This window comes from Phyllostomus discolor, chromosome 1 (genome assembly GCF_004126475.2).
Source record: "Phyllostomus discolor isolate MPI-MPIP mPhyDis1 chromosome 1, mPhyDis1.pri.v3, whole genome shotgun sequence".
Lineage (NCBI taxonomy): Eukaryota > Metazoa > Chordata > Mammalia > Chiroptera > Phyllostomidae > Phyllostomus > Phyllostomus discolor.
The window spans coordinates 105,831,252-105,854,915 of NC_040903.2; the positions used below are offsets into that span (position 1 = coordinate 105,831,252).

General features: G+C 38.3%; 1 long non-coding RNA gene across 1 annotated transcript; it reads left to right on the forward strand.

Moving 5' to 3' along the window:
- The first annotated feature begins 316 nt into the window (after positions 1-316).
- On the forward strand, positions 317-22,984 carry LOC118500924. The gene is made up of 3 exons (XR_004903510.1): positions 317-381; positions 18,838-18,843; positions 22,945-22,984. It is a non-coding gene; the product is annotated as an uncharacterized LOC118500924 (long non-coding RNA).
- Positions 22,985-23,664: the final 680 nt, after the last annotated feature.

Genomic DNA, 23,664 nt, shown 5'->3' on the forward strand with positions numbered 1-23,664 from the left:
AAAGAAGTTGGACCCAAGAAGAAACACACCAAGGCACATCATAATTACATTAGCCAAGGTAAAAATGAAGGAGAGAATCCTAGAAGCAGCAAGAGATAAGGGGAGAGTAACCTACAAAGGAGTTCCCATCAGACTGTCAGCTGATTTTTCAAAAGAGACCTGGCAGACAAGAAGGGGCTGGAAAGAACTATTCCAAGTTATGAAAGACAAGGACCTATATCCCAGATTACTCTATCCAGCAAAGCTTTCATTGAGAATGGAAGGGCAGATAAAGTGCTTCTCAGATAAGGTCAAGTTAAAGGAGTTCATTATCACCAAGCCCTTATTTTATGAAATGTTAAAGGGACTTATCTAAGAAAAAAAGATTAAAAAAAAAAACATGTAGAGTAAAATGACAGCAATTGCTAAACTCACAATTATTGTGAGTTTAGCAGTGTTGCTAAACTCACAATTATTAACAGCCACACCTAAAGCAAAACCAAAAGAAACTAAGCAAACAACTAGAACAGGAACAGAACCACAGAAATGGAGATCACATGGAGGGTTAGCAACAGGGGAGTGGGGGGAGGAGAGAGAGGGAAAAGGTACAGAGAATAAGTAGCATAGATTGTAGGTAGGAAACAGACAGGGGGAGGGTAAGAATAGTATGAGAAATGTAGAAGCTAAGGAACTTATAAGTATGACACATGGACATGAACTAACTGGGGGAAGTGGGTGGGAGAGGGTGTACAGTGTGGAGGGGAGTTAAGGGGGGAAATGGGACAACTGTAATAGCATAATCAACAAAATATAATTTAAAAAACATCCTTTATAGTCTCTCAGAGAGCTAATAGCTCTATTAAATCAACTTCCTATTGTTTGTACGTGTTTATTCTTATATTTGGTAGACTGTTTACCCAGAAATTTTGTAATTTTGAAAGGTGAGCTTATTTTCAGCAGGGCATTTTCTTTACAAATCTTGAGTGAATTTGTTAAGAATAACATTTTTCCAGATAAGTGTTATGTCTCCTTATGTCATATTTCCAGGGCTATTACTGACAAAGTATCAGTATTATTTTAATTTCTTGGCTTCAGAGTTTCCGGAGCTGAAAAGTAGTGTGAATTACTGAGAAAACCCCCAGGCTAATACAGACACTTTCCTCATCATCTTCCTGTGCTAGTGACAGAATGTTTTCTTGACTCCCCTTTTACTGAGGGGGTCATCCTTCATGTATCCCACCTTCATGGTGACAAAGAGAACTATGTATTTCTTAGATTTGTGTCTGGATAACTGTTGTTAATTTTTTTTTTTTTTTGCATTTCAAATTACAAACTTATCTTGGTATATCTTCTTGTAGGCTGTCTTTATTAGTAATAAAACTACCAGTATATATCAAATATTAGTAAATTGAGGGAATGTAATAAACTTAGAATTCTCTATTTAAGAAAGCCTTGAAATCCTCATGGATGAATAAAAAAATGATCAGTTAGATGATAGTATAGGTAAATGAATTTGTAACTAAGTTTTGCTAGTTGGTGTATCCAAAGAGCTTTGAATAACATCATGAATCCTCTCTTTAACCTTGAATGGTATGTCATAAGGGTCCTGTCCTATTAAAATATTCTTATTAATGGCTTTGAAAATTTTACCAAATCTGAAGATAACAAACCTAGGAGAACTGCTAATTTACAGGTAAAAAAAATTAGAATTCTAAAAGATTTTGACAAGCTGGAACACTGTCAGAAAATAAATACGATAGAAATTTATAGGGAACAAATGAGTATTACTTAGGTTTCTTTAATTATAGAATATTCATTGTATGCTGAATACCTGACATATATTATATGCAGCATGATTAGTGATGTTATTTCCATTCACACCTGGGAAAAGTAAAATTTGGATAAATAAAGTAAGTATATTAAGCCCACAATATAGCGAATTGAATGTACAAGTTCATGGACAATCCCTAACTTGAAAAGCTAAAAATTTAAATATAGTCTAAAGCAAATAAAAACAAAGAGGAAAAACTTTGGACTTACTAAAGACTTAATTAAGCTAGTCTTTAAAAAAAATAGAAAGTTAGAATACTGGCTTGAAATAATAGAGAGATGTGCTATTTCAAGTATTTTAATTGCACCTTAGTGAAATGATATATTTTATATAGATTTCTTTTAGTACTATTGAATGTATTTCTTTACTATATCATCACCTGTTTTTTAATAAATATTTCTAAAACAAAATGTATGCTGAGACTCATTCAACTTATTCAAGCCTGTGTGTGGTCTGTGTGCCAGGCATAGTGCTGGTTCCAAGGAAAACAGCAGTGAGCAGGTCAGGCACGGTCAGTCCTTATGGAGTTCAATCTAGGTCAGACCAGGAACTTAATAGGCAGTGTGAACTGGGTAGCTTGCTACTCAGAACCTGTCTGGTATGCTGCATCTCAATCTAAATAGACTGGTAGTTTTTCTTAACTACCCCATGACTAAAAAGCAAATGAATGCTTTTGGGGCCTAGAGAGTGATCTAATGAACATTTCTGAAATCTAAAATATATAAGGTCTGAAATAAATAATGCTCCTTTTTTATTAAAAAACCTTTTATTACAAAATGATAAGCATGTAACTCTGTAACATAACAACATCACACTCAAGCACACCATATGACATTTCAGGAAATGTTCAAATTAAAGTGATAAATTACTACATCTATATTATTACCCTACCAACCACAATCAAGCAGGTGTTACTACTGACAAATACAAAGATTTGACTATCTTAAATGTGAAGTTTGGATACCACATGTTTATTTTTTCTTTTTTGTTACTTTTTTAAAAAACTGAATTTATTGGGGTGACATTGGTTAATAAAAGCAAACATTTCAACTGTGCAACTCTAAAATACTCCATCTGGACACTGCATCGTGCACTCATCACCTAAAGTGAAGTCTCTTTCCACCACTATTTTTTTTACTCTGGCAACCACCATACTGTCGTCCATGTTGTTGTGTTTTTTTACTTAATTCCTTCATCTTTTTCACTCAGACCCCCAAAATCTTCTCTCTTTTGACAACTGTCATTGTGTTCTATGTATCTATGAGTCTGTTTCTATTTTATTTCCCAGCTTATTTTGTTCATTGGATTCCACGTACAGTATTTTTTTCCTTGACTGGCTTATTTTACTTAGCATATTTTATGCATGTTGTCACAAAAGGTAAGATTTCCTTCATTTTTATGGCCCAGCATATTCCATTGTGTAAATGGAACAAGTTTTTTTTTTTGTAACAAGCTTTTTTATCCGTGCCTCTACTGATGGGCACTGGGGCTGCTTCCAAATCTTTGCTATTGTAAATAACACTTCAGTGAACTTAGGGGTGCATGTATTCTTTCAAATCAGCAGTTCGCGTTTCTTTTGCTGTATTCCCAGAGGTGGAATTGCTGGGTAATAAGGCAGTTCCTTTTCAAAAACATTTTAATAGTTCAAGTATAGTTTTCTGTGCTTTACTCCCATCCCAGCCCACCCCTACATCCCTCCCCACCTCCCTCCCATTTCTACCCCGACTTGTTTTTATCCATGTATCCTTTATACTTCTTCCTGCAAACTCTTCTTCTTTTCCCCTGAAATTCCCTCCCCTCTCCCCTCTGGTCACTGTCAGCCTCTTCTCTATTTCAGTGTCTCTGGTTATATTTTGCTTGTTTTTCTGTTTTGTTGATTAGGTTCCTGTTAAAGGTCAGATCATATGGTATTTGTCCCTCACCACCTCACTTATTTTGTTTAGCATAATGCTTTCCAGTTCCATCCATGCTGTTGCAAAAATAGGCACCCCTCCTTTCTTTCTGCTGCATAGAATTCCATTGTGTAAATGTACCATCATTTTTTGATCCATTCATTTACTGAGGGGCACCTAGGTTGCTTCCAACACTTGGCTATTTGTGCTATGAACACTGGAGTGCATAGGTTCTTTTGGGTTGGTGTTTTAGTGTTCTTAGGATATAGTCCAAGCAGTGGAATTGCTGGGTCAAAAGGCAGATCCATTTTTAGTGTTCTGAGAAAATTCCATACTGTTTTCCATAGTGGTTGTACCAGTCTGCAGTCTCACTAACAGTGCCCTAGGGTTCCTTTTCTCCACAACCTCTCCAACACTCGTTCTTTGTTGCTTTGTTTATTATGGCCATTCTGATTGGTGTGAGGCGGTATCTCATTGTGGTTTTAATTTGCATCTGATAGCTAGCAATACTTAGCATCTTTTTTAAAAATATATTTTATTGATTATGCTATTATAGTTGTCCTATACCCCCCTTCGCTCCCCTCCACCCTGTGCACCCCCTCCCACCCACATTCCTCCCCTTTAGTTCATGTTCATGTGTCATACTTATAAGTTCTTTAGCTTCTACATTTCTCATACTATTCTTACCCTCCCCCTGTCTATTTTCTATATACCATCTATGTTACTTATTCTCTGTACCTTCCTCCCTACCCCTCCCACTCCCCTGTTGCTAACCCTCCATGTGATCTCCATTTCTGTGGTTCTGTACTTGTTCTAGTTGTTTGCTTAGTTGTCTTTATTTGTTTTGTTTTGTTTTAGGTGTGGTTGTTAATAATTGTGTGTTTCCTCTTATTTTACTGAACATGTTTTTAATCTTCTTTTTCTTAAATAAGTCCCTTTAACATTTCATATAATAAGGGCTTGGTGATGATGACCTCCTTTAACTTGACCTTATCTGGGGAGCACTTTATCTGCCCTTCCATTCTAAATGATAGCTTTGCTGGATAGAGCAATCTTGGATGTAGGTCCTTGTCTTTCATGACTTGGAATAGTTCTTTCCAGCCCCTTCTTGTCTGCCAGGTCTCTTTTGAGAAATCAGCTGACAGTCTGATGGTCACTCCTTCATAGGTAACTCTCCTTTTGTTTTCCTGCTTTTAAGATTCTTTTGTTATCTTTCATCTTGGCTAATGTAATTATGATGTGCCTTGGTGTGTTTCTTCTTGGGTCCAACTTCTTTGGGACTCTCTGAGCTTCCTGGACTTCCTAGAAGTCTATTTCCTTAGCCAGAATGGGGAAGTTCTCCTTTATTATTTGTTCAAATAATGTTTCCACTTGTTGCTCTTCCTCTTCTTCTTCTGGTACCCCTATGACTCAGATGTTGGAATGTTTAAAGATGTCCTGGAGGTTCCTAAGCCTCTCCTCATTTTTTTGAATTCTTGTTTCTTCATGCTCTTCTGGTTGGATGTTTATTTCTTCCTTCTGGTCCACTCCATTGATTTGAGTCCCAGTTTCCTTCCCATCACTATTGGTTCCCTGTACATTTTTTTCCCTTAGCATAGCCTTCATTTTTTCATCTAATTTGTGACCAAATTCAACCAATTCTGTGAGCATCCTGATTACCAGTGTTTTGAACTGTGCATCTGATAGGTTGGCTACCTCTTTGTCACTTAGTTGTATTTTCTCTGGAGCTTTGATCTGTTCTTTCATTTGGGCCATTTTTTTTTTGTCTTGACACACCTATGAGGGGTGAAGCCTTAGGTGTTCACCAGGGTGGGGCAACCCATTCACTGGGTTGTGACGCTGTATGTGGAGCAGGGGTCTGAGAGGGAACAATGGTGCTTATTCCACTCTCTGCCAGGTTTCAGTCACTTTTCCCACTCTCCACCAGCAAATTGGGCCCTTCTGGTGCTGATTCCCATGTGGATGGGTTTGTGTATGTTCTAGGACTCTGTGGGTCTCTCCAACAAACTCTCCTGTGAGTTTGGGAGTTTCTCCTGGCACGTCAACTCCTATCGGTGTTTTCAATTGGTGTTTTGAGGCTTTATTTCCTGGCGCTGGAGACCTGGGTTGCATGGTCTGTCTTGCTCCCCAGTTTCCCGATTTATCTGCATGCGAATGTGGGACTATCTAGTCCACAAACCGCTTTGCCCATCGCACCACACTCCACAACCTGCCGCCTCGCTAGGTCTGCCAGCCACCGCTTTGCTGCGAGTCCCCTCTGTCCCAGCTGCCCAATTCCACCCCTCCTACCAATCTGGATGAATGTTTCTTCTTTAACTCCTTGGTTGTCGGACTTCCATACAGTTCAGTTTTCTGTCAGTACTGGTTGTTTTTTATTTTTTTTTAAGTTGTTTTTGTCCTTCTTTTGGTTGTGCAGGGAGGCACAGTGTGTCTACCTATGCCTCCATTTTGGCCCGAAGTCCTAGATTCTCTGAGCATCTTTTCACGTGTCTCTGGATCCTCTGTATGCCCTCCTTGGAGAAGTGTCTGTTCAAGTCCTTTGCCCATTTTTTAATTGGGTCGCTTGTCTTCTTAGATTGGAGTCATGTAAGTTCTTTATATATTCTGGAGATTAAACCCTTGTCTGAGGTATCATTGGCAAATATGTTTTCCCATATGGTTGGTTCTCTTTTTATTTTAATACTGTTTTCTTTAGCCATGCCGAAGCTTTTTATTTTGATGAGATCCCATTTGTTTATTCTTCTCTTTATGTCCAGTGCTCTAGGGGACATATCAGTGAAAATGTTGCTGTGTGAAATATCTGAGATTTTCCTGCCTATGTTCTACTCTAGGACTTTATGGCAGTTCCAATTTTTTAATTACTTTGTTGTTCAATTACAGTTGTCTGCATTTTCTCTGCACCCCTCTCTCCCCACCCCAGCCAGACCTCCCTCCTTCCCTTACTTCCACCCTCCCACTTGTTTTTTCCATGTGTCCTTTATAGTAGTTCCTGAAAACCCTTCTCCCCACTGTCCCCTCCCCCCTCCCCTCTGGCTATTGTTAGATTGCTCTTACTTTCAATGACTCTGGTTATATTTTGTTTGCTTTTTTCTTTTGTTGATTGTATTCCAGTTAAAGGTGAGATCATATGGTATTTGTCTCTCACCACCTGGCTTATTTCACTTAGCATAATGCTCTCCAGTTCCATCCATGCAGTCGCAAAGGGTACGAGCTCATTCTTTCTCTCTGCTGCATAGAATTCAACTGTGTAAATGTACCATAGTTTTTTGATCCATTCATTTACTGATGGGCACTTAGGTTGCTGCCGGCATGTGGCTATTGTAAATTGTAAACCTAACCAAGGAGGTAAAAGACCTGTACTCAGAAAACTATACAGCACTGAAGAAAGCAATTAAGGAAGACACAAACAAATAGAAGCATGTACCATGCTCATGGATAGGCAGTTTCATTTTTAATTTCTTTAGAAAACTCCACAGTTTTCACAATGGCTGCACCAATCTGCTTTTCTACCAACAATGCATGAGAGTTCCCTTTTCTCACATCCTCTCTGATAGCCATTCTATCAGGCATGAGATAATATCTCACTGTGGTTTTAAGTTGCATTTCTCTGATGATTAAGTGACACTGAGCATCTTCTCATATGTCTTTTGGCCCTCTATATATCCTCTTTGGATAAATTTCTATTCAAGTGCTTTACTAATTTTTTTTAACTGGATTGATTTTTCCTTGGTGTTAAGTTGTATAAGTTTTTATAAATTTTGGAAATTAATTCCTTATCAGATGCACCATTGGCAAATATGTTTTCTCATTCAGTGCATTGCTTTTTCATTTTGTTGGTGGTTGCCTTTGCTGTGCAAAAGCTTTTTAGTTTGATGTAGTCACATTTGTTTATTTTTTGTTTCCCTTGTCCTAGCAGGTATATCAAAACATATTGTGATGAGAAATATCTGAGATTTTACTGCCTATGATTTCTTCTAGGATTTTTATGGTTTCATGACTTACATTTAAGTCTTTAGCCCATTTTGAGTTTTTTCTTGTATATGGTGTAGAAGGTGGTCTAGTTTCATTTTTTGTATGTATCTGTCCAATTTTCCAAACATTTATTGAATTGAATGTCGTTACCCCATTGTACATTCTTGACTCCTTTACAAATATTAATTGACTGTAAAGTTGTGTGTTTTCTTTCTGGATTCACTATTCTGTTCCATTGATCTGTATGCCTGTTTTGATGCCAGTACTTCCCTATGCTGTTTTGATTATATGGCCTTGTAGTATAGTTTCATATCAGGTAGCATGATAATTATAACTTTGTTCTTCTTTCTCAAGATTACTGAGGCTATCTGATATCTTTTTGTTTCCATATAAATTTATAGAATATTTGTTCTAGTTCTGAGAGATATGCCATTGTATTTTAGTAGGAACTGCATTGAACCTATAGATTGCTTTGGGTGGTATGGACATTTTAATAATGTTAATTTTTCCTATCTATGAACATGGTATATGCTTCCACTTACTTGTATTTTCCTCAGTTTCTTTATTCAATATCCTATAATTTTCCAAGTACAGGGTCTTTTATCTCCTTGGTTAAATTTTTTTCTAAGTACCTTATTCAAATTGTGGTTGTTGTTGCAACTTTAAATGGGATTTTTTTGATCAGAAACACTCTTTCTGATAGTTCATTATTGATGTATAAAAATGCCACCGATTTCTGAAAATTAGTTTTGTATCCTGCTACTTTACTGAATTAATTTATCAGTTCTAGTAGTTTTTGGCAGAGTCTTTAAGGTTTTTTTTTATATACAGTATCATGTCATCTGCAAATAATGACAGTTTCACTTCTTCCTTTCCAATTTGGATTGCCTTTTATTTTTTCTTCTTGTCTAATTGCTTTTGTTTGGCTAGAACTTCCAGTACTATTTTGAAGAACAGTGATGAAAGCAGATATTCCTGTCTTGTGTTTGATCTTACAGGAAACGTTTTAGTTTTTGCCTATTGACTATGATGTTGTCCGTGGGTTTGTCATATAGGACCCTTTTTATGTTGAGGTATGTTTCCTCTTTTCCCACTTTGCTGGGAGTTTTTATCATAAATAGATGCTGGGTTTTAGAAAATGTTCCTTCCACATCGATTGATATTATCATGTGATTTTTACCCTTTATTTTGCTTATGTGGTATATCACACTTTCATATTTATTGACTTGCAAGTATTGTACCAACCTTGCATCTCCATAATAAATCCCACTTGATCATGGTGTATAATCTCTTTAATATACTGCAGAATTAGGTTGGCTAATATTTTTTGAAGACACATTTATTTTTTTAATTAAAAAATTAGTCTGCTTCAGAGTTTCAGGCTCTTTAGTCTAGTTTCTGAAAAAAAATGAATTTTACATAGAGTCAAAGCTTTAACAAAGATTAGATTCAGAGCCCTTGCCTGCATGGCTCTGCTGGTTAGGCATTGTCCCACAAAGCAAAATGTTGCCAGTTCCATTCCTGGTCAGGTCACATGCTTGGGTTGCAAGCCTGGTTCCCAGTGGGGCATGTGCAAGAGGCAATATTTCTCTCCCTCTTTTTCTGCCTACCTTCCTCTCTATCAAATTAAAATAAATAAAATATTTTAAAGAATCAAATTAAGGATTCGGTGAGTAAGGTGAAAATCTTATATAATGAAATTTATTTCATAAATAATTCCTCCATTTGCCCATAAAGTAAACATACATAATTTTTTTAATGTACAACCCTAGGTACACTAATATACAGTGTATGGTTCTAAGAAAGTAGTTTTAACTTCCTCCCTCTTCACATACACAGAGAACATTTAGCAATATCTGAAGAAAATTTTTGTCATCACTGACATGGTGAGAGCATGAAACACTGACTTGTAGTGTTAAAGGTTAAGGTCAGCATTTCTAAACTGGAACAGAAACATGTATGATGGAAATGACCTTGATTTTGCAATGCTACAAGTGTGTTATCATAGCTGGTCTGCTACTAAAGTGTGAATCATTATTTTTTAAAATTGTGGTAAAATACACACAATATAAAATTTATCATCTTAAGCATTTTTAAGTTCACAATTTGGTAGGATTAAATGCATTCATATGGTTGTACATCCAATCTCCAGCATTCTTTTCACTTCGCAAAACTGTAGTTCTATACCCATTCTACAACATTCCTTACTCCCTTACACCCAGCCCTTAGCAACCACCATTCTATTTTCTGTCTATGAATTTGACTACTCTATGATCTTTGTATCTATGATTCCATTCCTGCTCTACTTGTTTATTTTGTGTTTTAGATTCAATTGTTAATAGATATGCATTTGTTGCCACTTTGTTGTTTATATATTTTTTATCTCCTTAAAGAAGACCCTTTAATAGTTCATATAACTCTGGTTTGGTGGTGATGAAACCTTTTAGCTTTTTTTTGTCTGGTAAGCTCTTTATCTGTCCTTTGATTCTCAATGACAGCTTTGCTGGGTAGAGTAATCTCAGTTGTAGGTCCTTGCTTTTCATCACTTTTAATATTTCTTGCCAATTAACTTCTAGCCTGCAAAGTTTCTTTTGAGAAATAAACTGACAGTCTCAAGAACTCCCTTGAAGCAACTACCTACTTTTCTCCTGCTGCTTTTAAGATGTTTTCTTTGTCTTTAACCTTTGGCATTTTAATTATGATGTATCTTGGGATGGGCCTCTTTGGGTTCATCTTGTTTGGGACTCTATGCACTTCCTGGATTTATGAGTTTATTTTTTCCCCAAGTTAGGGAAGTTTTCTGATATTAGTTTTTCAAATAGGTTTCCCATTCCTTGCTCTCTCTTTTCTCCTTTTGTCACCTCCATGATGGGAATGTTGGACCCTTGATTTTCTCCTCAAGGCTCCTTATTCTATCCTAATTTTTTAAATTATTTTTTCTTCTTGCTGTTCTGATTGGGTATTTTTTTGCCTTCTTATATTCCAGATCACTGATTTGATTCTCAGCTTCATCCATTCTATTGTTGATTCCCCATAAATTGTTCTTTGTTTTAATTAGTATATCCTTTATTTTTGACTGGTTCTTTTTTATGGTTTCCGTGCCCTTTTATTATGTTGCTGAAATACTCACTAAATTCACTGCAGGTGGAAGGGGGCCAAAAGAGATGGGCAAAAAAGGTGAAGGAATTAAGAAGTTGAAGGAATTTTACCAAATTGGTAATTACAGAATAGTCATGGAGATGTAAAGTATAGCATAGGAAATAGAGTAGCTGAAGGTCACATACACATGACCCGTGGACATGGACAATGGTATGAGGGTTGTCGGAGGGAGTGGGGGAAGGCTGAGTAGAGAGGGCCAAAGGGGGAAAAATAGGGCCAATTATAACAATATAATCGATAAAATGCAATTTAAAAATAAATAAATTTTACTTTCTCTTGTCAAAAAACAAAAAAAGAGAATAAGACTACTCTAGCTACCTCCTATAATTATTCATCTTTTTTGTGACTGGCTTATTTAACTTACACAATGTCCTTGGGGCATTGTATGCCAGAATTTTCTTTCCTTTTAAGGCTGAATAATACTCCATTGTATGTATATACCACATTTTGTTTATCCATTTATATGCTCATGGACACTTGGGTTGCTTCACCCCTTTGGCTATTATGAATAATGCTGCTGTCAACTTAGGTATACAAATATTTCTTCAGGACCTTGCTTTTAATTCTTTGGGGTATATACCCAGAGTGGAATTGCTAGTGATATTGTAGTTCTATTTTTTAATTTTTTGAGAAGCCACCATATCATTTTCCATTGCAGCTACAGTATTTCACATTCCCATGAACAAAGCACAAAGATTCCAGTTTCTCCATATCCTCACCAATACCTGTTTTTTTATTTTTTATACTAGCCCTCCTAATGGGTGCAGGTGAGTCATTCTTGCAAGAAAAAGGATTGTATACTTTATACAGATCATATTAGTGGCATTGCAATAAATGAGTTTTAGAAGTAAAATATGTTCTTCAACTGATTTTGTGTAGTGTTGTCAGCCTTGCTAGTAGATCTTAATGTTAGGTTGAAAACTACACCCAAAATATTCCCTAGTGTTTTCTGGTGTTTGAATATTCATTATAGACTTGTAATCTTTTATTAATACTACTAAACTCAATGCTTCTTATTTCTTAAACATTTTTAGATAGCCATTATTATGATCTGGAAGAATTTTAAGAAAGAAAATGGTAATCAGCTGGTTGCAGATTGTTTTAAATTGTTGTTTTAAATTACTGCAGTGTAAAACAACATGAACAAGTGGGTTTCATAAGCCTCTCAAACAAATTCAAGGCATGAAAAGGACAAAAATATTTAAAATAATCCCAATACCTTCTATTTCTAAGGAAGGCATAATACCAATGTTGCATAAACTTAGTGATATTAGAAGAGCCCATTTTATGAAGGCAGGATTATTCTTATATCAAAAATTACAAGAAAATGAAATAGAAGACCAGCAGCTTTCATGTATATAGTTGCAAAAGTTCTTCCAAATTTTATTGAATCAATTCCATCAATATATAAAGGCCAAATGGCAACATGACCAAATGGCATTATTCCAGAAATGCCATGTTGGCCTTATATTTGAAAATCAATCACTGCGATTAAACTAAAGGCAAGAATGCCACTCTTTCAGGTCTATTCAACATTGTCCTGGAATTTATAGCCATGTAATAAGGCAAATCGAAAAAATAAAAATATAGTTTGTAAAAAAAAGTACAATTATCTTCATTTGCAAATGATATCATCTATATAGAAAAATCTAAAGGTTCTGCTTTACTTATTTCATTGATTAAGCTATTACAGTTCTCCCAATTTTCCCCCTTTGCCCCTCCACCCAGTACACTCATTCCTTGTAGCAATCCCCACCTTAGTTCATGTCCATGGGTCATGCATATAAGTTCTTTGGCTTCTCCATGCCCTATACTATTCTTAACCTCCCCATGTCTATTTTGTTTCTACCAATTTATGCTTCTTATTCCCTGCACCTTTTACCCCATCCTACCTCTTCCCCCTCCCAGCTGATAACCCTCCAAATGATCTCTATATGTATGATTCTGTTCCCATTCTGGTTTTTTGCTTGGTCTGTTTTATAGATTAAGTTGTTGACAGTTGTGAATTTATTGCCATTTTAATGTTCATAGTTTTGATCTTATTCTTAAATAAGTCCCTTTAACATTTTATGTAATAATAGCTTGGTGATGACGAACTCCTTTAGCTTTATCTTGTCTGAGAAGCACTTTATTTGCCCTTTAATTCTAAGTAATAGCTTTACTAGATAGCGTAATCTAGGTTGTAGGTCCTTGCTTTTCATCACTTTGAATACTTTTTGCCAGTCCCTTCTAGCCTTCAAAGTTTCTTTAGAGAAATCAGCTGACAGTCTTATGGGAACTCCTTTGTAGGTGACTCTCTGCTTTTCTCTTGCTGCTTTTAAGATTTTCTCTTTATCTTTAACCTTTGGCATTTTACTTATGATATATCTTAGCATGGTACTGTTTGGGTCCAACTTGTTTGGGTCTCTCTGTGCTTCCTGGACTTGTATGTCTATTTCCTTCATCAAATTAGGGAAGTTTTATTTTTTCAAATAAGTTTTCAGTTTCTTGCTCTTCCTTTTCTAGCATCCCTATGATTCAGATGTTGGTATGTTTGGAGAGATCCCATAGGCTTCTTATTCTATCCTTAGTTTTTTAAATTCTTTCTTCTTGTTGTTGTTCTTATTGAATGTTTTTTCTTTTCTTGTGTCCTAAATCATTAATTTGATTCTCAGCTTCATCCCCTACACTCTTGATTCCCTGTAGTTTTTTCTTTATTTCTTAATATAACCTTCATTTCTGCCTGGGTCTTTTTAATGCTATTATTGTACTCATGAGTTTTTTGAACATCCTGATAACCAGTGTTTTGAACTCTGCATCTGATAGGTTGGTTATCTCCTTTTTCTTTAGTTCTTTTTCTGGAGTTTTGTTCTGTTCTTTCATTTGGGCTATATTTCATTGTCTCCTCATTTTGGCATTGTCCCTGTGTTTGTTTCTGTGTATTCGGTAGAGTTACTTTGACTCCCTGTCTCAGTAGCATGGCTTAGTGTAGAAAACGCACCTGCAAATTGTGTGGGGTGGGGCTTTAGGTAATTGCCAGGACAGGGCAACCCATTTCACCGTTTTGTATGAGGAGAGGGCTCAGAGAGGGGCACGGCTGCTGCCTGGCTTCTGGTAATTTGCCTGAAAGAAAGCTCTCTCCTGGCACACTTCCTGTTTCTAGTCACTATACTTTCTCCCTGTATGCCACTGCTACCCTTCTAGCTGTGGCCCTGGTAAAAATCCCAGAAGGAGTGGGTCTGCATAAGTACTAAATCTATGCGGGTCCTTTCAGAGGAGTTTCCTGAAAGTGTGGCAGTTCCTCTACCACCCTAACCCCCACTGGTTTTTATAGCCAGAAGTTATGGGAATTTATCTTCCTGGTGCTGAAACCCTTGGCTGTGTGGTCTGGCCTGGGGCTGGGATCCCTTGCTCCCAAGGTACCCTCCTGATTTTTATCCACCATACATGAATGTAGGGAGGCCTGTGTGCCACCTCTCTGTGCCATTTAACCTACCCAATCTGGATTTAAAAATGCTTGGTTGTCAGACTTCCACACAGCTTGATTTTCTGATGGTTCTGGGTGATATTTGTTTTATGGTCCACTTGTAATTTTTTCTGTAGTTGTGCAAAGAGGCAAAGAGTGTTTACCTATGCCCAACTTAAGTACTATTTTTTTTAAAGTCTAGAACCAACATTTTTAACAAGGTCATATGATAAAGGTGATACAAGACATCAATATTGTTTTGTATCAATATAAAACATCAATAATATATTTTTTAAAGATTTTATTTACTTTTAGAGAGGGAAAAGGAGGGAGAAAGAGAAGGAGAGAAACATCAATGTGTGGTTGCCTCTTGCTCACTCCCTACTGGGGACCTGGTCCACAACCCAGGCATGTGCCCTGACTGGGAATCAAACCTGCGACCCTTTGGTCCACAGGCCGGTGCTCAATCCACTGAGCCACGCCAGCCAGAGACATCAATAATATTTTTATATACTACTGTTAACATGTGCTGACTAGGTTCAAGATGGAGTTATTTATTCTAAACCCCATGTCAGCAAACTAAACTTTTTCTGTTTCTATGCTCAGCTCTTCTAGAAAATGTAGGCCTAAGCCAACCTATCAGCACTTGCCTGCTTGGCACAAATTACCTAACCCACCTCTAGGACTTCCCTTTGCTTTATATGAGAAAGTAACCCTGTTTTAACCAATTAACAACACCCAGTATAACTTTATTGTTCCTGCTCATTTTGATCTATGAAACCCTCTCACTTGGTGCTACTCTTGGAAGCTCCTTTCTATTTTCTAGATTGGATGCTTTCCAACTCATGAATTGCTAACTAAAAGCCACCTACATCAGGAAATTAAGTGTCTGAGTTTAACAGTTTAAAATTTTAATTTAAAAGCAATAGCATAAAAAATACTTAGGCATAATTTAAATGAAATACATATAATACCTGTTCACTGAAATTTACAAAACGTTACTGAGAAACCAAAGGCCTAAATATACAGACAATATAAACATGGACATATTCCATGTTCACAGATTGAGTTATTCTATTAAGATAGTACTTCTCCCCTACATTGATATATAAAATCAATGCAATCCAGTCAAATCCCTGCAGGCTTTTTTTTCCTTTTATTTTAGAACTTGACAATCGGATTGTAAAATTTGTATGGAAATGCAAAGAAACTAGAATAAGCCAAAACAATTTTAATTCGAAAAAAAAGTTTGGATGTCTTATGCTAAATTCACAGGAACAAATAAAAGATGATATTGCTATAAAGATAAGACATAAATATTAATGGAACAGGATAAATAGTCCAGATATAGACTCATATATATGCCTGATTGTCTTTTTCATTTTTTAAATTCTTAACCAAGGATATGCTTAATAATTTTAGGGAAAGGTGAAGAAAGGGAGGGGGAAGAGAGAGAGAGATACATGTGAGAGAAACATCAATTGGTTGCCTCTCACATGTGCCCGAAATGGGGACTGAACCTGAAACTGAGGCATGTGCCCTGATGAGAATTGAACCCATGACTTTCTGGTTTAGAGAACAATGCTCCAACCTAGTGAGCCATAACAGCCAGGCCCTAATCGATTCTAGCTTAAGGTTCTATTAAACTTCCAAGGTAGTTTAATAGAAAAAGGATAGCCTTTCCAAAAACTAGTGCATATCCATATGCAAGAAAATGAATTTCAAACCTTCTGTCCCACTATCTACAATTATTAACTTAAAATGGATGACATACTTAAATGAGCTAAAATTATAAAATCTACATAAGACGTCTTTTGTGACTTTGGTTTAAGCAAAGATTTCCTACATAAGACACTAAAAGCATGAAACATAAAAGAAAAATTGGTAACGATCTTTATTAAAATTAAATATTTCCTGAAAAGACATTTCTAAGAAAATAAAAACACCAGCTACAGAATGGCAAAACCATATCTGGTAATTTATTTTTAGAATGTATTTAAATATTTTAACAAAGTAAGAAATTAAACATTTAACTAATTAAAAATGGGCAAAAGATTTGAATACTTTGTCAAAGAAGATATCCAAAGGCAAATAAGCACATTAAAGATCCTCAACATCATAAGCCATTTTGAAAAGGCAAGCTGATGTCTCAATGAAATCATTAATTATACATCCACTATAACAGCTAAAATTAAAATATCTTGTTACCAAACAGAAAGTGGGGTTCGGGGGTCTGCCACCACCCATATAGACCAATTCCAAAGGCAGAGGTTTGGTGAGAAAACAAAAGGGGTCTTTTATTTAAAAGCTACACAATCTGGGAGGATGGCAGGCTCCTGCCTCAAAGCCCATCCTCTCTGAAGAACCCAGAGGAAAATCCAGTCACCCTATGCTGGACCAGTCCCAGGCTGCACCCCGAGTTCCTTCTCCCATTTAAAATACCTACCTCTGGGCATTGCAGCGGGCTTCTGAGTTGTCTTCCATGCAGCTCAACTTCTCCCCTCACCACTGTCAGACCTCAGTTTCCCTCCTTTTCAGAGCTGCCATTTGCCACATGGTTTCCAGGGCAGCCAGTCCCACAAGGCACTAGCCCCTATGTCCATGAGGTGGGGCCAGAAGAGAGTGTGTCTCTCCCCTTTCCTTGGTTAAATCTCCCTACCCAAACTTCACTTGATTGGGGAGGGCCAACCCCTCCCCAGCCAATCCCGTCCTTTTCCCAGGCTAGAGTGACAGGTCTTCACCAGAATGGAAGGGAGTAGGAGGGCATTTCCCTTAGCCAATCACCCTGGCTAGCCTTAAGCATGCTCAACACAATTCTTCCCACCACATCCTGCTTGGTGGAGTGAGGGTATTTGTCCTCAGACTTGCTAGCCCAGTTTCCTAGGCAATGCAGGCTTCTCCTGCAGTCCCTCCCTTCCACTCCTGCTCACTCTGGGCACCAGCAAGGCTACTGGCACTGGCCAGGTTACTGAAGCAGGAGACAGCATAGGAAGAACTCTGAGACTGCAATACTGTCACTGGCCAGCATTTAGCACCCTGGTTGTCAGGAAACGCCTCTTAATTAGGTGGAATAAATAGTAAACTGAGGCAGGGAGGAGGAAGGAGACAAGTCTCACAGCCTAACTCAGCAGTCATGAACCTAGTCTGATAATCTTGCCAGGTGTTCCAATATCACAAGAAACACTATATTAGCAAGCAAGCAAGAAAGTCCTTGAAATTCTATGTAACATTTCCACTATCTGGGGGGAAAAAAAGCCCTGAAACTGTGCTTTCACCCCAAGGCCTGGATGTGGGAGAGGGTCCTCGGTGCCCAAAGAAAGAGCCCGAAAAACAGCTTTGGTTAATTACCTACGTCTGGTGATGGTCTGTCTTATGAGGGAGTCCCTGAGGCTCACAGAAAAAGTCCATAAATAACTTTGGAAATTGCCCCAATTTTAATTAACTGCCTCCTGTCATGTATTTATTTTACAACAACATGACCAAATGGAGTCTAGAGCAAGATAAGAATTCAGACTGACAGATCCCTATTCATCCCTAAATTTGGGTAATCTCATTTCCCCAGGAAAGCTGGCGCTACATTTACCTGTTAATCAATTAATCAATATGTAACTTTTTTCCCTCCTATCCCACCAACTATTTAAGTCCTGAGAACAAAGGACTCTCTCTCTCTCTCTCTCTCTCTCTCTCTCTCTCTCTCTGTCAGGGGGCTCAGGGTGCTCTTGGCTCTCAGGCCACAGGACCTCTGACCACCGGGCCTCAGGCTGCCCAGGGGCTTGCCACCCTGGTCTTCAGCCACTCTTGCTTTTCTCACCCTGCTTTGCCCTGAAACTTTCCCTTTCACCCCCTACTCTCCCTGGTCCTATTCTCTTCCATGGAAACAGGCCACTAATAAACTGATTACATACTACTAGATTTTTTTTAACAGTTAAATAATGCCATTTAATGTCATTTAATTTAGTGTTACTAGTGATTCAAATAGAAAATGAGTTAATTCCAATAATGCTTGGGCGTTTTCATCCAGTTATTTTTTAAAATATATTTTATTGATCATGCTATTACAGTTCTCCCATTTTCCCCCCTTCACTTCCCTCCACCCTGTACACCCTCTCCCACCCATATCCCCTTTAGTCATGTCCATGTGTCATACTTACAAGTTCTTTAGCTTCTACATTTCCCATACTATTCTTACCCTCCCCCTATCTATTTTCAACCTACAATCTATGCTACTTATTCTCTGTACCTTTTCCCCCTCTCTCTTCCTCCCACCCCCCTGTTGCTAACCCTCCATGTGATCTCCATTTCTGTGGTTCTGTTCCTGTTCTAGTTGTTTGCTTAGTTTCTTTTGGTTTTGCTTTAGGTGTGGTTGTTAATAATTGTGAGTTTGCTGTCCTTTTACTATACATGTCTTTTCTTTATCTTCTTTTCTTAGATAAGTCCCTTTAACATTTCATAAAATAAGGGCTTAGTGATGATGAACTCCTTTAACTTGACCTTATCTGAGAAGCACTTATCTGCCCTTCCATTCTCAATGAAAGCTTTGCTGGATAGAGCAATCTTAGATGTAGGTCTTCGCCTTTTATGACTTGGAATACTTCTTTCCAGCCCCTTCTTGACTATCAGGTCTGTTTTGAGTAATCAGCTGACAGTCTGATGGGAACTCCTTTGTAGTTTACTGTCTCCTTATCTCTTGCTGCTTCTAGGATTCTGTCCCTCATTTTTACCTTGGCTAATGTAATTATTATGTGCCTTGGTGTGTTCCTCCTTGGGACCAACTTCTTTGGGACTCTCTGAGCTTCCTGGACTTCCTGGAAGTCTATTTCCTTTGCCAGATTGGGGAAGTTCTCCTTTATTATTTATTTAAATAACTTTTCCACTTGTTGCTCTTCCTCTTCCCCTTCTGGTACCCCTATGATTCAGATGTTGGAACGTTTAAAGACATTCTGGAGGTTCCTAAGCCTCTCCTCATTTTTTTTTTGAATTCTTGTTTCTGCATTCTTTTCTGTTTGGCTGTTTGTTTCTTCCTTCTGGTCCCCTCCACTGATTTGAGTCCCAGTTTCCTTCCTATCACTATTGGTTCCCTGTACATTTTCCTTTATTTCACTTAGTGTAGACTTTATTTTTTCATTTAATTTGAGGCTAAATTCAACCAATTTTGTGAGCATCCTGGTCACCAGTGTTTTGAACTGTGAGTCTGATAGACTGGCTATCTCTTTGTTGCATAGTTGTATTTTTTCTGGTACTTTGTTCTTTGGTTTGGGCCATATTTTTTTTCTGGTCACACCTGTTGCATATGAGGGGAGGAGCCTTAGGTGTTCACCAGGAAGGAGCAGCCCAGTCACTGGGTTGTGATGATGTATGTGGGGGCAAGGTCTGAGAGGGAACAATGGCACTTGCTCCACTCTCTGTCAGACTTCAGACTTCTGCCGCCTCCTCCAAGCAAACTGAGCCTTTCTGCTGCTAATTCCCGTGTGGGTGGGCTTGTGCACATTCTAGGACCCCATGGGTCTATTCATGAACTCTCCTGTGAGGTGGGGAGTCTCTCCTGGAACCTTGACCCCCACATGTGTTTTCAATCAGTGCTCTGAGGCTCTATTTCCTGGCGCTGGGACCCTGGGTTGCTCGCAGTGCCAAGCTTCATAATCGCTGCCTTGCTGGGTCTGCTGGTTGCCATCCTGCACCCAGGGTCGGCCTGCTGTGGTCTTGCACACCCAGGATGGCTTACGCGCCTGGTCCCACCGCTCCTGAAGCCTCGACCCCTCTATGCCCGGCTGCCCAACTCCACCCCTCATACCAGTCTCGATGAACGTGTCTATTTTAACTCCTTGGTTGTCCAATTTCCATACAGTTCATTTTTCTGTCAGTTCTGGTTGATACTCTGTTTATGAATTGATGTTTTTCCTATCTTGGTTGTGGGAGGAGGCACAGTATGTCTACATATGCCTTCATCTTGGCCAGAAGTCTTGCAAGACAGAATTTTATCCTTTTACAAAAGAAGAAATCAAAACCAGAGCCAAGTATAGCCACACTAAATAGTCAGTTGAAATGGGAATTCATGTCTTCTCCTGCTGAAAGCCACCTCTGGCAGAAGAAACCAATCACCTCATACACAGTAATAAATTGGTTTACACTGTTATTCAGAATTCATTTTCTTTCTCCTGTTGACTATACCTTTTTTACACTCTGGCAGGAATTTACCTTTGGCTCCCTGTGCATCAAATATTTTCCAGAAGAGTGGCTAACAAAACCCCTTCTACAGGAAGCTGCCTCTGGGCACAAGGGACGGGGGAAGGAACTGAGGTTTAAGGCTTTAATTATACCTGTAACTTCAGTGTCTTCTACAGAAAACAAAAATCTGAAACTAGGCAAAATGTTAACATCTGCTTAATTTAAGTGATGTGAAATACATATTTGTTAACATATTATTTTTTTGTTTGCCTGTGTGTTAAAATGTTTCATAATTAATAGTTTAAAAACAATTCATTTCAACAATTCTGGCAAAAACTCTTCCAAATTATTGTACATTTATTTCTTTGAGTATGAAATAAATTTAATTTTTTAATCTCTTTACAACAATGAAGAGAATGAGTGAAAGGGTCACTTTAATTTTTAACTTGCCAGTCTCACTTCACACTTAGCTGTTTGTCTTTGTCTGTTTGACACAGCACCAATATTCCCTTGCAGTCTCCACACCTTTGAGTCGTGTTGATTCATGCTTTTCAGTCAGAGCCTTTGCCTATGTCCTTGCAACTTCTGTCACAAGATGGTGATTGTATTGGGAGATGCTGGGGAAGACTTCAGAGGAGATAATATTGGGGCTGAAGAGTCCCCAGGAGTTTGCCACTGCAAGCGGATGCAAAAACAGAGACATAAAATCACTCCTTGGATCTTACTGGCAGATAAAGCATTAAAAAATAATCTGGAGCCTTGAAATGAGAGTACTGAGGTAGCTGGGAGTTTGTTCCAGGTGGGCTGGAGAGGTAGCTGGAGGCCAGATGATGAAGGTTTTTTCTATGCTAATGAGTCGTGGAGCCATCCTTCAGGTCAGCCACAACAACTGAGATTTCAAGAAAATATTAGAATTTCTTTTTATAATTTTTCACCCCATTCTTTAATTTTTGATATAGGTATACTGGCATATCACTTTATACATGTAATTTATAAATCACTATGCATTAGCCCTGGCTGTGTGGCTCAGTTGGTTGGAGCGCTGATCCATGCCTTGAAAGTTTGCCAGTTCGGGACTTCCAGCAATATGGAGGCATAGGTGGACGCACCGTACCTCCACACACAATGAAGATTGGAACAATAACAATTTAGAGGCAGAATAACACCCAGAACTGACAGAAAATTATCTGAATGGAAGTCGGACAGCCAAGAAGTTGAAATAGACCCGTTCATCCAGACCAGTAGGAGGGGTGGAGAAAAGCAACTAGACGCAACAGCTGGGCATGGAGAACAGGGAGAGCTGGGCACATAAAGCAACTGGGGATACATAAAGCATCTGGGGCGTGCAAGATTGGAGTGGATGGACCCTGAGTACCAGGCAGCAGCTGGCAGACCCAGCGAGGCAGTGATTGTGGAGCAGGGCAGAGTGCACAACCCAGGATCCCAGGGAAGGGACTGAGGTCCCACAGGGAATATAGCTACTGCCATTGTACCTTCTCAACCCAGCCCTCACATACAATGTCACAATCTAGCAACTGGGGTGCCCAGCCCTGGTGAACACCTAAGGCTCCACCCCTCACCGTAACAGGAGCAACCAGGCCAAAAACAAAAACAAAAACGAAAGAAAGAGAGATGGCTCAAACAGAAGCACAATCAGTGCCCCAGGACTCATCCTTTTGAGCAACCAAGAGATAGCTAACCTATCAGATGCACAGTTCAAAACACTGGTGATCAGGAAGCTCACAGAATTGGTTGATTTTGGTCAAAAATTACATGAACAAATGCATGTTACTATAAAAGAAATGAAGGAAAATGCATACGGAACCAATAGTGATGCGAAGGAAACTGAGACTCAAAACAATAGAGTGGGCCAGAAGGAAGAAAGAAATAAACAAACAAGAAAGAATGGAGAAATAAGAATTCAAAAAAATGACGAGAAGCTTAGGAACCTCCAGGACATCTTTAAACATTCCAACATGCGAATTATAGGGGTAATAGGAGGGGAAGAGGTAGAGCAACAGATTGAAAATGTATTTGAACACATAATAAAGGAGAACTTCCTTTCTGGCAAAGGAAATAGAGTTCCAGGAAGTTCAGGAAGCTCAGAGAGTCCCAAAGAAGTTGGACCCAAGAAGGAACACACCAAGGCACATCATAATTACATTAGCCAAGGTAAAAATGAGGGACAGAATCCTAGAAGCAGCAAGAGATAAAGGGACAGTAACCTACAAAGGAGTTCCCATCAGACTGTCAGCTGATTTCTCAAAAGAGACATTGGAGGCAAGAAGGGGCTGGAAAGAAGTATTCCAAGTCATGAAAGACAAGGACCTATATCCCAGATTACTCTATCCAGCAAAGCTTTCATTTAGAATGGAAGGGCAGACAAAGTGCTTCTTAGATAAGGTTAAGTTAAAGGAGTTCATCATCACTAAGCCCTTATTTTATAAAATGTTAAAGGGACTTATCTACAAAAAGAAGATTAAAAAAAACCCCATGTATAGTAAAAGGACAGCAAACTCACAATTATTAACAACCACACCTAAAGCAAAACCAAAAGACTCTAAGCAAGCAACTAGAACAGGAACAGAACCACAGAAACGGAGATGACATGGAAGGTCAGCAACAGGGGAGTGGGAGGAGGGAGAGGGGGAAAAGGTACAGAGAATAAGTAGCATAGATTGTAGGTAGAAAATAGACAGGGGGAGAGTAAGAGTAGTATGAGAAATGTAGAAGCTAAAGAACTTATAAGTATGACACATGGACATGACTAAAGGTGGGGAAGTGGGTGGGAGAGGGTGTACAGGGTGGAGGGGAGTGAAGGGGGGAAATGGGACAACTATAATAGCATAATCAATAAAATATATTAAAAAAAAGAAAAATAAAAAAGAAAGTCTGCCAGTTCCATTCCGACTCAGGGCACATATCTCAGTTGTGGGTTTGATGTCTAATTGGGATGTGTACAGGAGGCATACTGTCCATGTTTTTCTCTCTCTCCCATCATTTCAAAAATCAATGGAAACGTATCCCAGGGTGAGAATAAAAAAAAAATTAGTATGCATATATCAGAGGCATGTACTCAAAATTTCTTTTAATGGACAGAATTTTTGATAATGGTATCAAAAAGTGTGATGATGGCAGCTTTACATGATGGGAAATTGACTAAGTCTCTCCTTTGCATATTACCTCTTTTGCTGAGCCCTAAATTCAGATTAATACTACCT